General features: G+C 49.2%; 1 long non-coding RNA gene across 1 annotated transcript in view; it reads right to left on the bottom strand.

The window, feature by feature from the left end:
* The window catches only part of LOC147696793 (uncharacterized), a 65,428-nt gene extending 52,136 nt beyond the window's left edge, over positions 1-13,292 (bottom strand). Inside the window, exon 1 of the long non-coding RNA XR_015299265.1 lies at positions 13,122-13,292. This is a non-coding gene — a long non-coding RNA (uncharacterized LOC147696793). The remainder of the gene's footprint in view (positions 1-13,121) is intronic.
* Positions 13,293-13,528: the final 236 nt, after the last annotated feature.

The raw sequence follows: 13,528 nt of genomic DNA, 5'->3' as shown, positions 1-13,528 counted from the left end.
TGTTATTTAGTCCACATTTTCCAGTATGATATTGCCATTATCAAACTTTGTATTTATTACATTTAAGACTACCGATGTATAACTTGCCTCTGACATATGTTGGGTAGGGGAGCAGTTAGTTACAACTCTGCTAAGTGGTCCCAAGTCAAGTATGTTACACTCAGAACTGGTTTATAAACCAACATCATTTAACATGTCTTGACTTCAAAGCCTATATTTCTGTCAACAGGCATTGACAAAGCCCGTAGGTCTTGCTTGTGAAATCTGTTGGACTTTGCCAATGGTTTTTTCTCTCTCCCAGATGGATCCGCGATGGCGAGCGCATCCTTGATGGTTATCTTTGAATTAATTTTCTTATGCTTTAAGAAACTCAAAAATGTCCACCACAAATTGGCTGATCCAAAGCGACCATCTGTGCCATTTTAATATGTCTGCTACTGATGGTGCAGGAGGTAGCACTCAAAGCTCGAGGGTGCTGGTGCAATTGGCCACAGGTAAAGGGGGTTCTAATAAATAAAGGGATTGGGAGGACTGAAAAGGTTTATTAAAGCGAAGGGCTGGGGAACTAGGGGCAGTAGGGAAGCACAATAGTTCCTGATATGCACTTCAGTCTGATGTCGGCAGTGGAAGGATACCTTCCATCCAATCTAAACCCTGTGACTCTGAAATGCTTATTTGCAGGACAAACATATGACTAGTGAGGAAAGCCTTGGGAATCAGAAGCACGAAAGGGAGATGGACGATAAAGCCATCCGATCATGAGTGAGTGGCTAAGCCGACTGTTATATAATTCACAGCAGGTTTTTTACACCAGTCAGCTGAAGGTGTTGATAAGCGAGACCTAAAAAGAAAAATAATAAACCTACAAGTCTAAGAAGACAGACCACTGCTGGCTATAAAGCCTGGCCTCGTTGATTGCGCTACATAACGTGGCACAACATGATAGCATTAGAGTCATCTCTAAGATACGGGCAGACTTGGAGCAAAGTATGTCTTGTATAATTTTATTGGCATTGCAGCAGGATTGAGGGTTAGACCAGTGTTTGGCAATCTGTGGGTGGCGACCCATTGGTCGGTTGTGAGCCGAATTTTAGTGGATCGCATAAGTGCAATCAATAAATAAAGGTTCTTTTAGATTCTGTATCCATCTTCCCACATTTGCTGTACCTCAAAGACATAAGTCAAGTGTCAGGCTGAGTCTTCTGGCAAATTGGTGCTTATTTTGTTTAACATTGGGGTTGATTAACTAAAAATTAGCATAACTGCTGATATATTGGGGTGAAAATAGAGTCCTGTGTCAAACACCATTTTTGCAAACCTGCAACACCTTCCTAAAGAGGTTTAGTCCTCATTGAATGTATGTGATGAAATCAACCTCATTCGCGAGGCAACAAAAAGGTTGACATTAATACACACGTCCCGTGATGCAAATTGAAGAAGAAAAAAAAACAGCCCTTCGTCCCATTCACTCCAGACATCTCCATTCGCACCTCTGCATTATCTTCCTAGAGAACAACCACCAGAGACGAGTTGCTCCCAAATAAAACACAGTGACTGCTACTTGAGGCCCTGAAATTAGAAGTGTGCACAATGCAGTTTCCGGGATTGGACATTAGCACAACTGATTTAAATATGCCTCAAGTTGTAACACGTAGAACAAAGATGGAAATTAAAGCCAGTTCACAAGAGAAGCAACATTCCAGTTTTCACTCCACAGCCATCACACAGCTCCACCGATGCACCCACCGCACAGCTCCACCGATGCACCCACCGCACAGCTCCACTGATGCACCCACCACACAGCTCCACCGAGGCACCCACCACACAGCTCCACCGATGCTCCAACTAAGCTCCACCAATGCACCCTCCACACAGCTCCCCCAATGCACCCACTAAGCTCCACCGATGCACCCACCACACAGCTTCACTGATGCACCCACCACAGAGCTCCACCGAGGCACCCACCACACAGCTCCACCGAGGCACCCACCACACAGCTCTACCATGCCCCCACCACACAGCTCCACTGATGCACCCACCACACAGCTCCACAAATGCACCCACCACAAAGCTCCACTGATGCACCCACCACACAGCTCCACCGACACAGCTCCACCGATGCACCAACCACAGAGCTCCACCGATGCACCAACCACACAGCTCCACTGAGGCACCCACCACACAGCTCCACTGATGCACCCACCACCCAGCTCCACCGATGCACCCACCACACAGCTCCACCGACACAGCTCCACCGATGCACCCACCACACAGCTCCACCGATGCAGCCACCACACAGCTTCACCGATGCACCCCCCACACAGCTCCACCAATGCAGCCACCACACAGCTCCACCGACACATCTCCACCGATGCACCCACCACCCAGCTCCACCGATGCACCCACCACACAGCTCCACCGATGCAACCACCACACAGCTCCACCGACACAGCTCCACCGATGCACCCACCACCCAGCTCCACCAATGCACCCACCACCCAGCTCCACCGATGCACCCACCACTCAGCTCCACCGACACAGCTCCACCGATGCACCCACCACACAGCTCCACCGATGCACCCACCACACAGCTCCACCGATGCACCCACCACACAGCTCCACCGATGCACCCACCACACAGCTCCACCGATGCACCCACCGCACAGCTCCACCGATGCAGCCACCACACAGCTCCACCGATGCAGCCACCACACAGCTCCACCGATGCAGCCACCACACAGCTCCACCGACACAGCTCCACTGATGCACCCACCACCCAGCTCCACCGATGCACCCACCACACAGCTCCACCGACACAGCTCCACCGAGGCACCCACCACACAGCTCCACCGAGGCACCCACCACACAGCTCTACCATGCCCCCACCACACAGCTCTACAATGCACCCACCATACAGCTCCACTGATGCACCCACCACACAGCTCCACCGACACAGCACCACCGATGCACCCACCACACAGCTCCACTGAGGCACCCACCACACAGCTCCACCGAGGCACCCACCACACAGCCCTACAGATGCACCCACCACAGAGCTCCACCGATGCACCCACCACACAGCTCCACCGATGCACCCACCACACAGCTCCACCGATGCACCCACCACACAGCTCCACCGACACAGCTCCACCGATGCACCCACCACTCAGCTCCACCGATGCACCCACTGCTTGTGCCTCCGTGTGCCCCTGTTGCCTGCTTGTGCTGTGTGGGTGTGTGTGGAGGGCTCTGTGTAGCTGTGTGTGTGGGAAGCTTTGTGTGGCTGTGTGTGTGGGAAGCTTTGTGTGGCTGTGTGTGTGGGGGGCTGTGTGGGTGTGTGTGGGGGGGCTCTGTATGGGTGTGTGTGTGGGGGGGCTCTGTGTGTGTTTGTGTGTGTCATTTGCGAGAGATAAAGCTAGTGGCATTGTAAATGGCAATGCCATTTATTTATGTTAAAAAAACATAAATAAATATAATGTCAAGAGCAATGCCAATAGCTCTAACTTTAACAAAGGCAAAACCATTGCATTGTAAATGCTTGTTTATCCTGGGGCCAAGGATCGCGCAGAGGGCGGAACAAGAAGGGCAACAACGTCAATTGGCAACCCGCAGAGGAGGCAGACCTACGGGTAGTAACGAGGAGCATGACGGCGAATCAGGCGTCATCGAGCAACAGGGGGACCTAGTTATCAACATAACTCCCTGGCCCCTCACCGATTTACAGAGGGAGGTACTAAACAAAGGTCTAGGATATGTCCCTACGAACAAACCAGACATTTTCTTATTGCATAAAGAAATGCAGGAGTTCATTAGAACTATTAAACTGCGGGCTTTTTTCAAAGATAAGGAGCCATCCGCAGAGACCCCAGACACCGGTTTAAAACCGAGATCAACTTTTACACCATTAGATAATCAACTCCCGGTAGAGGTGCTGGCTTTCGAAAAAGCCATAATGCAAGAATTAAAATGTCTAGAAAATAAACAGAAGATTTTTCAGAACATGTCAAGGATGGAAAATGAGGCCATTAAGGAGTTGAGGATGAATAAAGACCTGATCATAAAACCCACGGATAAGGGTGGGGCAATAGTTATCCAAACCACCTTAGCCTATGATAAAGAATGCAGGAGGCTTCTTTCTGACAACAGAAACTATCAGATCCTCACTGAAGATCCAACTGAATCACTGAGAGTTCAGATAGGAGGCATGGTGGAAGAGGCACTTACCCATGACTGGATTACCAAGAAGGAGTCGGAGTTTCTGATACAAAAGAACCCACGAACTCCTTATTTTTACACTATACCCAAGGTGCACAAAAACCTTGACAATCCTCCCGGTCGCCCCATCGTTTCAGGCATCTCATCTATCCTGGAACCCTTGTCCAAATTTGCGGATGCCTTTCTTAGACCAATTGTGCAGGCCACTGATACATATCTGAAGGACACTAAGGCGGTACTCCAACTGTTGAAGAACCAGACGTTCGACCCTAGCTCCCAGATGCTCCTCAGTCTTGATGTGGAGAGTCTCTATACGAGCCTCCCACACGAGGAGACCTTACAAATCATTGAGGAGGTACTACACTCTAAAAACTGGGAATACCACACCCCACGAAATGTAGTACTTGAATGTATCTCATTGGCCCTTACCAAAAATTTCTTTGAGTATGAGGGCACCCTTTTCTGGCAGAAACATGGGACCAGTATGGGCAGTACTTTTGCCCCGAGCTTGGCCGGACTATATGTCCATCACCTCGAGTCTACAAAAATTCTACACCCAGACAACCCATACAGGACGAGGATCCGTACCTGGCGGAGATATATAGACGACATTTTGGTCATCTGGGAAGGAGATATGACTACGGTAACTGACTTTACCGTTTGGCTTAACAACCAGAATGCTTTCCTGAAATTTACCCATAAGGTGTCTAACCAAAGCATGGTCTTCTTGGATTTAAACATTTATTATGAAGCAGGAGCCCTAAAAACTGAAACACATTTCAAATCAACGGCCAGGAACTGCCTCCTCAGATTTGACAGCTTCCATCCACGTCATCTGAGGGAGAACCTTCCCTATGGACAGTTCCTGCGTCTTCGGCGGAACTGCAGTGACATTGCTAAGTATAAATCTCAGGCTAAGGATCTTAGTATAAAACTAAGACAGAGGAAATACCCGGAACCTGTAATCAGAAAAGCATCAAAAAGGGCCAGGAACAATAACCGCGAGGCCCTCCTAGAGGATAATCCTCGGAGGGAGGAAGCCGAAAAAAGAACAGTATGTGTTACCACATACAGTCCGGTAACCAACCAAGTGACCAAGTTGGTGAACAAACACTGGTGCACTCTAACGAGTAGCGGTCTATCTTTGGAGAAGCCTTTGTTTGCCCACAGAAGGGGCAGGAACTTGAGAGACATGCTTGTCCACACAAGACCGCCCCCCACGATAAAGGATCAAACAAGACTTCAGGGCATACATGGTCACTATCCATGTGGTAACTGTAACAACTGCCACCTCACTAAAAAAAGCCTGAATTTGACTTTCTCAAATGGGACACAATGGGAGCAACGTATGTTCACAAATTGCAACAGCAAGAACGTTGTATATTTGATCACGTGCCCCTGTGGAAAAGAATACGTTGGTATGACAACAAGACCTGTTAAAATAAGAATCAATGAACACAAAAGTAACATCAGATGCAAGAAACTCACCACCAAAATGTCAACCCACTTCATTGAACACCAACACTGTGTGAATGAACTGCAGTGGACGGTTATTGAACAATTACCCTCAGAGGTGGGTCTTTTGGAAAAAGAACAACGGTGGGTGTTCAGGTTGGGAACTGACACAACGGGGCTGAATGACTCCATTCCGTGGAACCTCTTGAGATAATAATTGTCTCTAAACATCACTTTGGCATTATTGTCCGTTAAATGTCTCTAAAACATCACCTTAGCTTCTTAGCCTTTGGCCTAGTAGGACAGACTGCCGTCACCTGTATGTGTGCACATGACCTCCCCGCTTTGCACTCTAGACTCATCAGTGCCCTATAACTGAAACTCATTTGTACGCTAATTCATTCCAGTTTTTATAAATCTAAGGGATAATGTGAGCCCCCCACTTTTGTGGAATTTATTTAGGCAAGAGCACTATTGCACAGTACATACTTATAAATTCATAGTACTGTGCAATAACGAATATCGAGTTAAGTTCCTGTCTCCTCGACTTGGGAATAATAATCGTTGCCCCCTTTTTCGAGCTTAGCCTAGGAGTACTACTTGTTTAAAATCCAGTCGGAGATATCATTCCTCCGCGGTCCCATTGGTAAGCGCTCCTGCTCGGCACATGCGCGATCGCCTTGTTAGACCACGCATGCGCATTAGACGGGCGGCTCTGCGCATGCGTGCCGGTAGTGTTCCACGGGAGCGCATTACCGGACCTCCGGTGATGGCGTTCTCCGTATTTGGGCATATACCGACTCTTATTAACTATTAGCCATCACTAATTATCACGAGGGGCAGTGTATTTAAGGGCCCTGACGCTACACAGGCTCACTTCATCGGAGCCGCGTTGAGGGAAGGCAGGCGAATGGCCAGTGCAGTAACCGTGAGTTTATGGGTGAAAATAGACGAGCCTTTTCCACAAGTATGGTAGATTCAATACCTTGCCTTTTTTCCAACTGAACCTCGATCATTAATGTTGTTTTAGGTCTTTTTGAGCAGGAAGGATGGATCCCCAATATACGCTTAGGCTCATGAGGTTTTACATTTTAGAACTCTAAGTAAGACTTTCTCCTTATGATTATGTGCTCTCTTTCCATCAGAGCAGAGAGTAACTTTGTGTTTTGTGTTTGTATGTGTCAGTATAGTTATGTCCATTTGTGTTTTTTCTTTTCATCACAAGGGTCCCAGCATTTTTGGTATGACCTTGTGATATTCAGAGAAGGTTTTCTTCTTCTCCATGGATCTGCTTGTATAGTTGCATGTATTTATGTATGCATTTCTTTTTGCAGGTTCTCTCGCCAACTGGGCGCAACTGCATTCACTAACACTAAATAACATTGTTAGGAATATTACACATTATGGTAATTTTGTAAAAATTTTTAATGAAACACTTTTACATTCTGCATGTGAGTAAGGGGAGGGTAAGTGCATAACCCTTGTCCTGAAGAAGGAGGCTGTGACCTCCGAAACATGTTGACACTTTCACAGTGGTTTTCGATACCTTAACTCGTATCTACTTAACCACGCTCTGCACTTCTTTTTAACAATACCAGCCGGGGATTTAATTAAAATCCTTTTTCTCCCACGTGCCAGGTATTTTTTAAACTTTCCACTTTTTTCACCTCACCTCACTCACACCTTGGTTATATATACACACACCCCCACACATAGTTCACTTCAAAGTGCTCCTGCGTACCCGCGAGTCGTAGCACGCCGCATCCCGTAGAGGGGTGCGAAGGCCCCGATGATGAAGCATGACACCAAGGGGCCTGTTGGTGTGTGAGGGGCATTTAAACAACACTGTGTGTCTCCCCATCACTTTAGGGATCACCACCACCTTGAGTGGATTCCACTTTGTTTATTTATACATTTAGGGAGACTGAATCCACTGACTCTCTCTCTCCCCCCTTCTGTTACAATTTATTTGTCAAAGAGAGAGAGACAGGAGTCAGAAGCTTGGATCATGACAGTGCCATTGTTATAAAGTGTAATGGTGAGAAAGCCATTAAAGCGAGCGAAGGGAGACATTTTTAAGTCAAGTCAAGTCAAGTCAAACCATTTATATAGCGCACTACATACCCAGAGGGTTTCAAGGCGCTTAGGAAGGGGAGGTGGATTATTTGTCAAATATCCACGTTTTAAGCTGCTTTCTGAACGCTAGGTGATTCTGGGTGAGGCGAAGGTAAGCGGGGAGTGAGTTCCATGTTTTGGCAGCCAGGTATGAGAAGGATCTGCCTCCCATGGTGGTCTTGTTGATGCGAGGTACAGTGGCGAAGGCTTGGCTGGAAGAGCGGAGTTGGCGGGAGGGGGTGTAGAAGGACAGTCGAGAGTTGAGGCAATCTGGTCCGATGTCGTAGAGTGATTTGTGTGCGTGGGTAAGCAGTCGGAAAGTGATCCTCTTATTGACGGGTAACCAGTGGAGGTCTTTAAGGTGACCGGAGATGTGTTCGTTGCGTGGGATGTCTAAAATGAGCCTGGCTGAGGCGTTTTGGATTCGTTGTAGTTTCTTCTGGAGTTTCGCGGTGGTACCTGCGTAGAGGGTGTTTTCGTAGTCCAGTCGGCTCGTGACTAGAGCGTGGGTGACTGTTTTTCTGGTTTCGGTGGGGATCCAGCGAAATGTTTTTCTGAGCATGCGAAGAATGTTAAAGCAGGAAGAGGATACGGCGCTGACTTGTCTGTTCATTGAGAGTGAAGAATCCAGGATGACGCCAAGGTTCCGTGCGTGGTCTGTCGGGATGGGTGCATTTCCGAGGGCTTCCGGCCACCAGGAGTCGTCCCATGCAGAGGGGGATTTACCTAAGATGAGGACTTCTGTTTTGTCTGAGTTCAGTTTCAGACGGCTTTGTTTCATCCATTCGGCGACTTCTTTCATTCCTTCGTGTAGGTTAGTTTTGGCGATGCTGGGGTCCTTGGTGAGAGATAGGATCAGTTGAGTGTCATCCGCGTAAGAGATGATGTTGAGGTTGTGTTGGCGGGCGATGGCCGCGAGGGGGCTCATGTATACGTTGAAGAGGGTGGGACTGAGTGAGGATCCTTGAGGTACGCCGCAGATGATTTCGGAGGCCTCGGACTTGAATGGTGGGAGGCGGACTCTCTGGGTTCTTCCGGTGAGGAACGAGGTGATCCATTCCAGTGCCTTACCTTGGATTCCGATGTTTCTGAGGCGTAGTAAAAGGGTGCTGTGGCAGACTGTGTCGAAGGCTGCAGAGAGGTCGAGGAGGATGAGGGCGACTGTGTCTCCATTGTCCAGTAGAGTTCGAATGTCGTCTGTTGCTGCGATGAGGGCGGTCTCGGTGCTGTGTTTGGCTCGGAAGCCAGATTGTGAGGGGTCGAGTGATTTGTTGTCTTCGAGGAAGGCGGCGAGCTGGTTGTTGACAGCTTTCTCGATGACTTTGGCCGGGAATGGAAGAAGCGAGATGGGGCAGTAGTTTTTGAGTTCGGTGGGGTCTGCTGTTGGTTTTTTCAGAAGGGCGGTGAGTTCAGCGTGTTTCCAATCTTCTGGGAAGGTAGCGGAGTTGAAGGAGCAGTTGATGACGTCTCGGAGGTGCGGGGCTATGACGGAGTCTGCTTTGTTGAAGATGTGGTGGGGGCATGGGTCTGTGGGGGATCCAGAGTGGATGGAATTCATCAGGCGGATGGTGTCCTCAGTGGAGATTGGGTTCCAGGCGTTAAGGGTGTTAACGGGGGGAAGATGGTCAGTTGATGGTGGGGTGGGTTGGCTTCCGGGTTGGTTGTCAAAGCTGTTGTGGATGTCAGCAATCTTGTTGTGGAAAAAAGAGGCTAGGGAATCGCAGAGGGTTTGAGAGGGGGTGATGTCGTTGGAGTTGGCCGAGGGGTTGGAAAATTCCTTGACGATGTTGAAAAGTTCCTTGCTGTTGTGGGCGTTGTTGTCAAGTCGATCTTTGAATGCTGTTTTCTTGGCTTTTCGGATCAGTTGGTGGTGAGTACGGATGGCGCTTTTGAAGGCGTACTTGTTGCTGGTGGATGGGTCTTTTTTCCAGGCCTTTTCAAGGGAGCGGCACAGTTTCTTGGATTTCTTGAGGTCGTCGTTGAACCATGAAGCCTTCTTGATGCCAAGTTTGTGTTGACGTTTTTTCAGTGGTGCTAAGGTGTCGGCGGTGTTGGATAACCAAAGGGTGAGGTTGGAGGCGGCTTCGTTGGCATTAGAAGAGAGGGCTGGGGAGGTTTGAAGGAGTGATGTGGAGATCTGCTCTGTGGTGATTTTGTTCCAGTTTCTTTGTAGAGTTGGTTGGAGGTGGATGATGGGTTTCGGCTTGTTGTAGGTGAAGTGAACGCAGCTGTGGTCAGTCCAGAGGAGATCTGTAGTGTGGCTGAAGGAGACATGGTTGCTGGAGGTGAAGATGGGGTCGAGAGTGTGACCTGCGATGTGTGTGGGGGAAGTGACCAGTTGTTTAAGTCCGAGGTTGGCGAGGTTGTCTAAGAGGGTGGCGGTGTTGCGGTCGTTGCTCTTTTCAAGGTGGAAGTTGAGGTCTCCCAGAAGGATGTAGTCTTTGGAGGGGAGCGCGTGTGGGGTGATGAAGTCCGTGATGTCTTCACTGAATTTTGCGCGTGGTCCTGGTGGTCTGTAGAGGAGGGTGCCTCTGAGTGTGGTCGTGGGGTCGATGTGGATCTGGAAGTGAAGGTGTTCGGAGTTAGCGAGGTTGGCGTCGGAGCTGGTGGTGATGCGGATGGATTTCTTGTGGACGATAGCGATTCCTCCTCCTGTATGGTCGGTGCGGTCCTTGCGAGTGATCTTATAGTCTTCAGGGATAGCGATGGCGATGTCAGGGGCGGAGGAAGCGTTCATCCATGTTTCCGTTAGGAAGGCGACGTCAGGAGAGATGGTGTCAAGTAGGTTCCAAAGGTCAATGGCGTGCCTGTGGACCGAGCGGGTGTTGAGAAGGATGCATTCTAGGTGGTTGGGGTCGGGAATCTGTGTTGTGGTCGCAGCGGAGATGATGTCGGTGCCGCTAAATTTGCAGGAGAGGCAGGAGAACGGGCCATGGGTGCGTCCAGGAGCGGCTTGGACGCAGTTGGGGGAGCGGCCGGGGTTAAGGGCTAGGAGGGTGGCGGCATCGTAGGTAATGCGGGGGGGCTTGGCTGCGCGAGGGGCAGGGGGTCTGGCGCTGGGCGCGGTCCAGGCGCGGACGGGCGTAGACGGGCTTACCTTTGGCGCACCTTCGGCGCGGATTGGGCGCGGTCGCTGCGCGTGAACGCTGCGCGCGGGAACTACTGTCATATATGGATAGTGGAGGGGGAGGGGCGAGGGCGGAGCAGCTGGGAGGCGGAAGGCGGGGTGGATATCCGGGGAGGGAAGGCTAAACAACAACAAGAAACTAGACAAGATGGCAGTCGGCCAAATCCTATGCAGAGATAGGGGCACAGAGTATTAATGACACGCTAAGATACTGTAAATGGGCACAAACAATCGAAATATTGAAATGCAAGGCAATGCACACAAAGCTCAGCGTTACAGCACACTATGGAAGGCAAGCGCTGTGTTATTATGCTAATTGCTACAATTGGGACTAGCGCTACGCAGCAAAACAAACTTCACAACAACTGAGGTGGTGGAGCGCTATGAAAATAATTACTTAGAATCGGGCGCTATGTGAGTAAATGAATATAATCGGGTGCAGCTCAAAGCAGCTTAAGGCAGGCAAATAATTAATAAAAATCGAGCGCTATGTGAGTAAATGAATATAATCGGGTGCAGCTCAAAGCAGCTTAAGGCAGGCAAATAATTAATAAAAATCGAGCGCTATGTGAGTAAATGAATATAATCGGGTGCAGCTCAGAGCAGCTTAAGGCAGGAAATAATTAATAAAAATCGGGCGCTATGTAACTAAATAGTTGAAATTGGGCGCTGTGGGAGTTAATAATTAGAATCGGGTGCAGCTCAGAGCAGCTCGAGGCAGGTCACAATACCGCACTGAGGTCGGGGAGGCAGCTTGAAAAGGAGCGACCGTTTCTGACGAGTCAGGACGCTTTCCATGCGGGAAAGAAGAGGAGGAGGATACGTTGAGGAATTGGAGAAGCTGGAGGACCAGGAAGAGATGTCATTAGTGAAGAAAAGGAAGTCATTTTTAATCTTCCCTAGGCGCCCATTATTGAATTGGTCAACAAAGAGGGAATCTGGAAATTGTTCAATGATGTTATGTTTAAACCGTTTAGCTACTGCTTTGGACATATGAGAGGGATAGATTACTTTGAAGCAGTTGAATCCAAACTTAATTCGACTGAAAGCCATGATAAGGAGATGAGGTAAAGACGTGGTGTGGTGGACAGAAAAAGGGGGGCCACTAGGGTAGTGATGGAGCACAGAGGTAAAATAAGAGGGCGTGCGCAAATTCCAAAAGTCGGTGAGAATAAAACCAATAGGTGTGAGGTCAAAACAGGACCAAAGGTGGATACCCGACAAGGCAAGAAACAGGTAGAAAGGTACAGGGGAGAAGCAGCATTGAATCATGAGTGCAAACCTCTTCAGTTTCTAAAAGAGTAAGGGGAAGCACCAATCCAAGATGGCCATAAAAGATTTGATGGAGCATTCCTCTTTCTGTTCTATGCACTGCCTGGTGGCAAAGGCCGCCATCTTAGGATCTGGCATCTAGGTTCTGGGCATGCTGTTTAATAAATGAAGAAAGGATATGTATAATCCTCGCCTCCACGCCCTTAACAGAATTGAAACTTTCCTTCGTGCTAACTAGGAAATTTCTCATTGTCAATGTATTTTCTTCCTGAGGATTAATGTATTTTGTTCCCCCTTAGTGTCGGCTGCTCTCACGCCTATGTAGTGGTAAGATGGCCGCCTGACGGGGCTCGCAGATTAGTTCCTCTTCAGTGTCGGCTGCTCCCTCTGTACTCTGTTACCTCTCTGTAGTGGTAAGATGGTTGCCTGCCGGGGGTCGCAGTGCAGTCCCTTTTTAGTGTTGGCTGTTCCCTCGGTTCACTGTTACCTCTGTAGTGGTAAGATGGCTGCCTGCCGGTGCTTGGAGATTAGTCCCTCTTCAGTGTCGGCTGCTCCCTCTGTTACCTCTCTGTAGTGGTAAGATGGCCGCCTGCCGGTGGTCGCAGTGCAGTCCCTCTTTATTGTCGGCTGCTCCCTCGGTTCACTGTTACCTCTGTAGTGGTAAGATGGCCACCTGCCGGTGCTCGCAGAAGGAACGCAAAGAAGCTATATGCAAACCAATCCAATGAACACAATCTCAGAGACTGCAGCACTGTTAGTTATGTGAATGCTTGCTTATAGGGATGCTTGCAAAATCCATCCTTGCTGTATGTTAGCGAGCAGGAACAATGAAAAATGCTCCCGTAAAGATTTACAGCGCCGCCATTTTGGGTGCGGGGAAAACTTCAGGCCAAGGGACCTCAAAGGGTTAAACTAGCCCAGATGATGGGATAAATACCTGGTGCACAATTTGTAAAGGCACAATGGCGGGCGAGCTCCGCTGTTGACGTTTCTGCTGCTTCCTGTGAGAAACGAAGGATCTGCGGTCTCGGCGGCAGCAGCCTGGCGTCAGGGCTACAGGGCATGACTGAGCCAGCGGTGGGCTCCAAACAGGGATGAGAAGGCAGCCAATGCGGGCCAGCTTTGACGGTCGGATGGTGTCAGTGCCAGCCGATACGGTTCTGCGGGGTGACAGCACTTGCGGCCCGTTACTTTTATGGACGCGCGGGCAATGCTTGTTTTTCTTCCTTTTAGGTTGGGGGTTGCAATCAACTTTTATTTTTTATTTTTTGTTCTTCTGCTGAATGTTTCCCCTCCCACCAGTCTTCCACTTGCAGAATCAGTCGAGTCGACCGCTGGAGGTTT

This window comes from Lissotriton vulgaris, chromosome 8, assembly GCF_964263255.1.
Source record: "Lissotriton vulgaris chromosome 8, aLisVul1.2, whole genome shotgun sequence".
NCBI lineage: Eukaryota > Metazoa > Chordata > Amphibia > Caudata > Salamandridae > Lissotriton > Lissotriton vulgaris.
The sequence above is the reverse complement of the archived record's forward strand: the minus strand, read 5'-3'. Positions and strand labels throughout refer to the sequence as shown.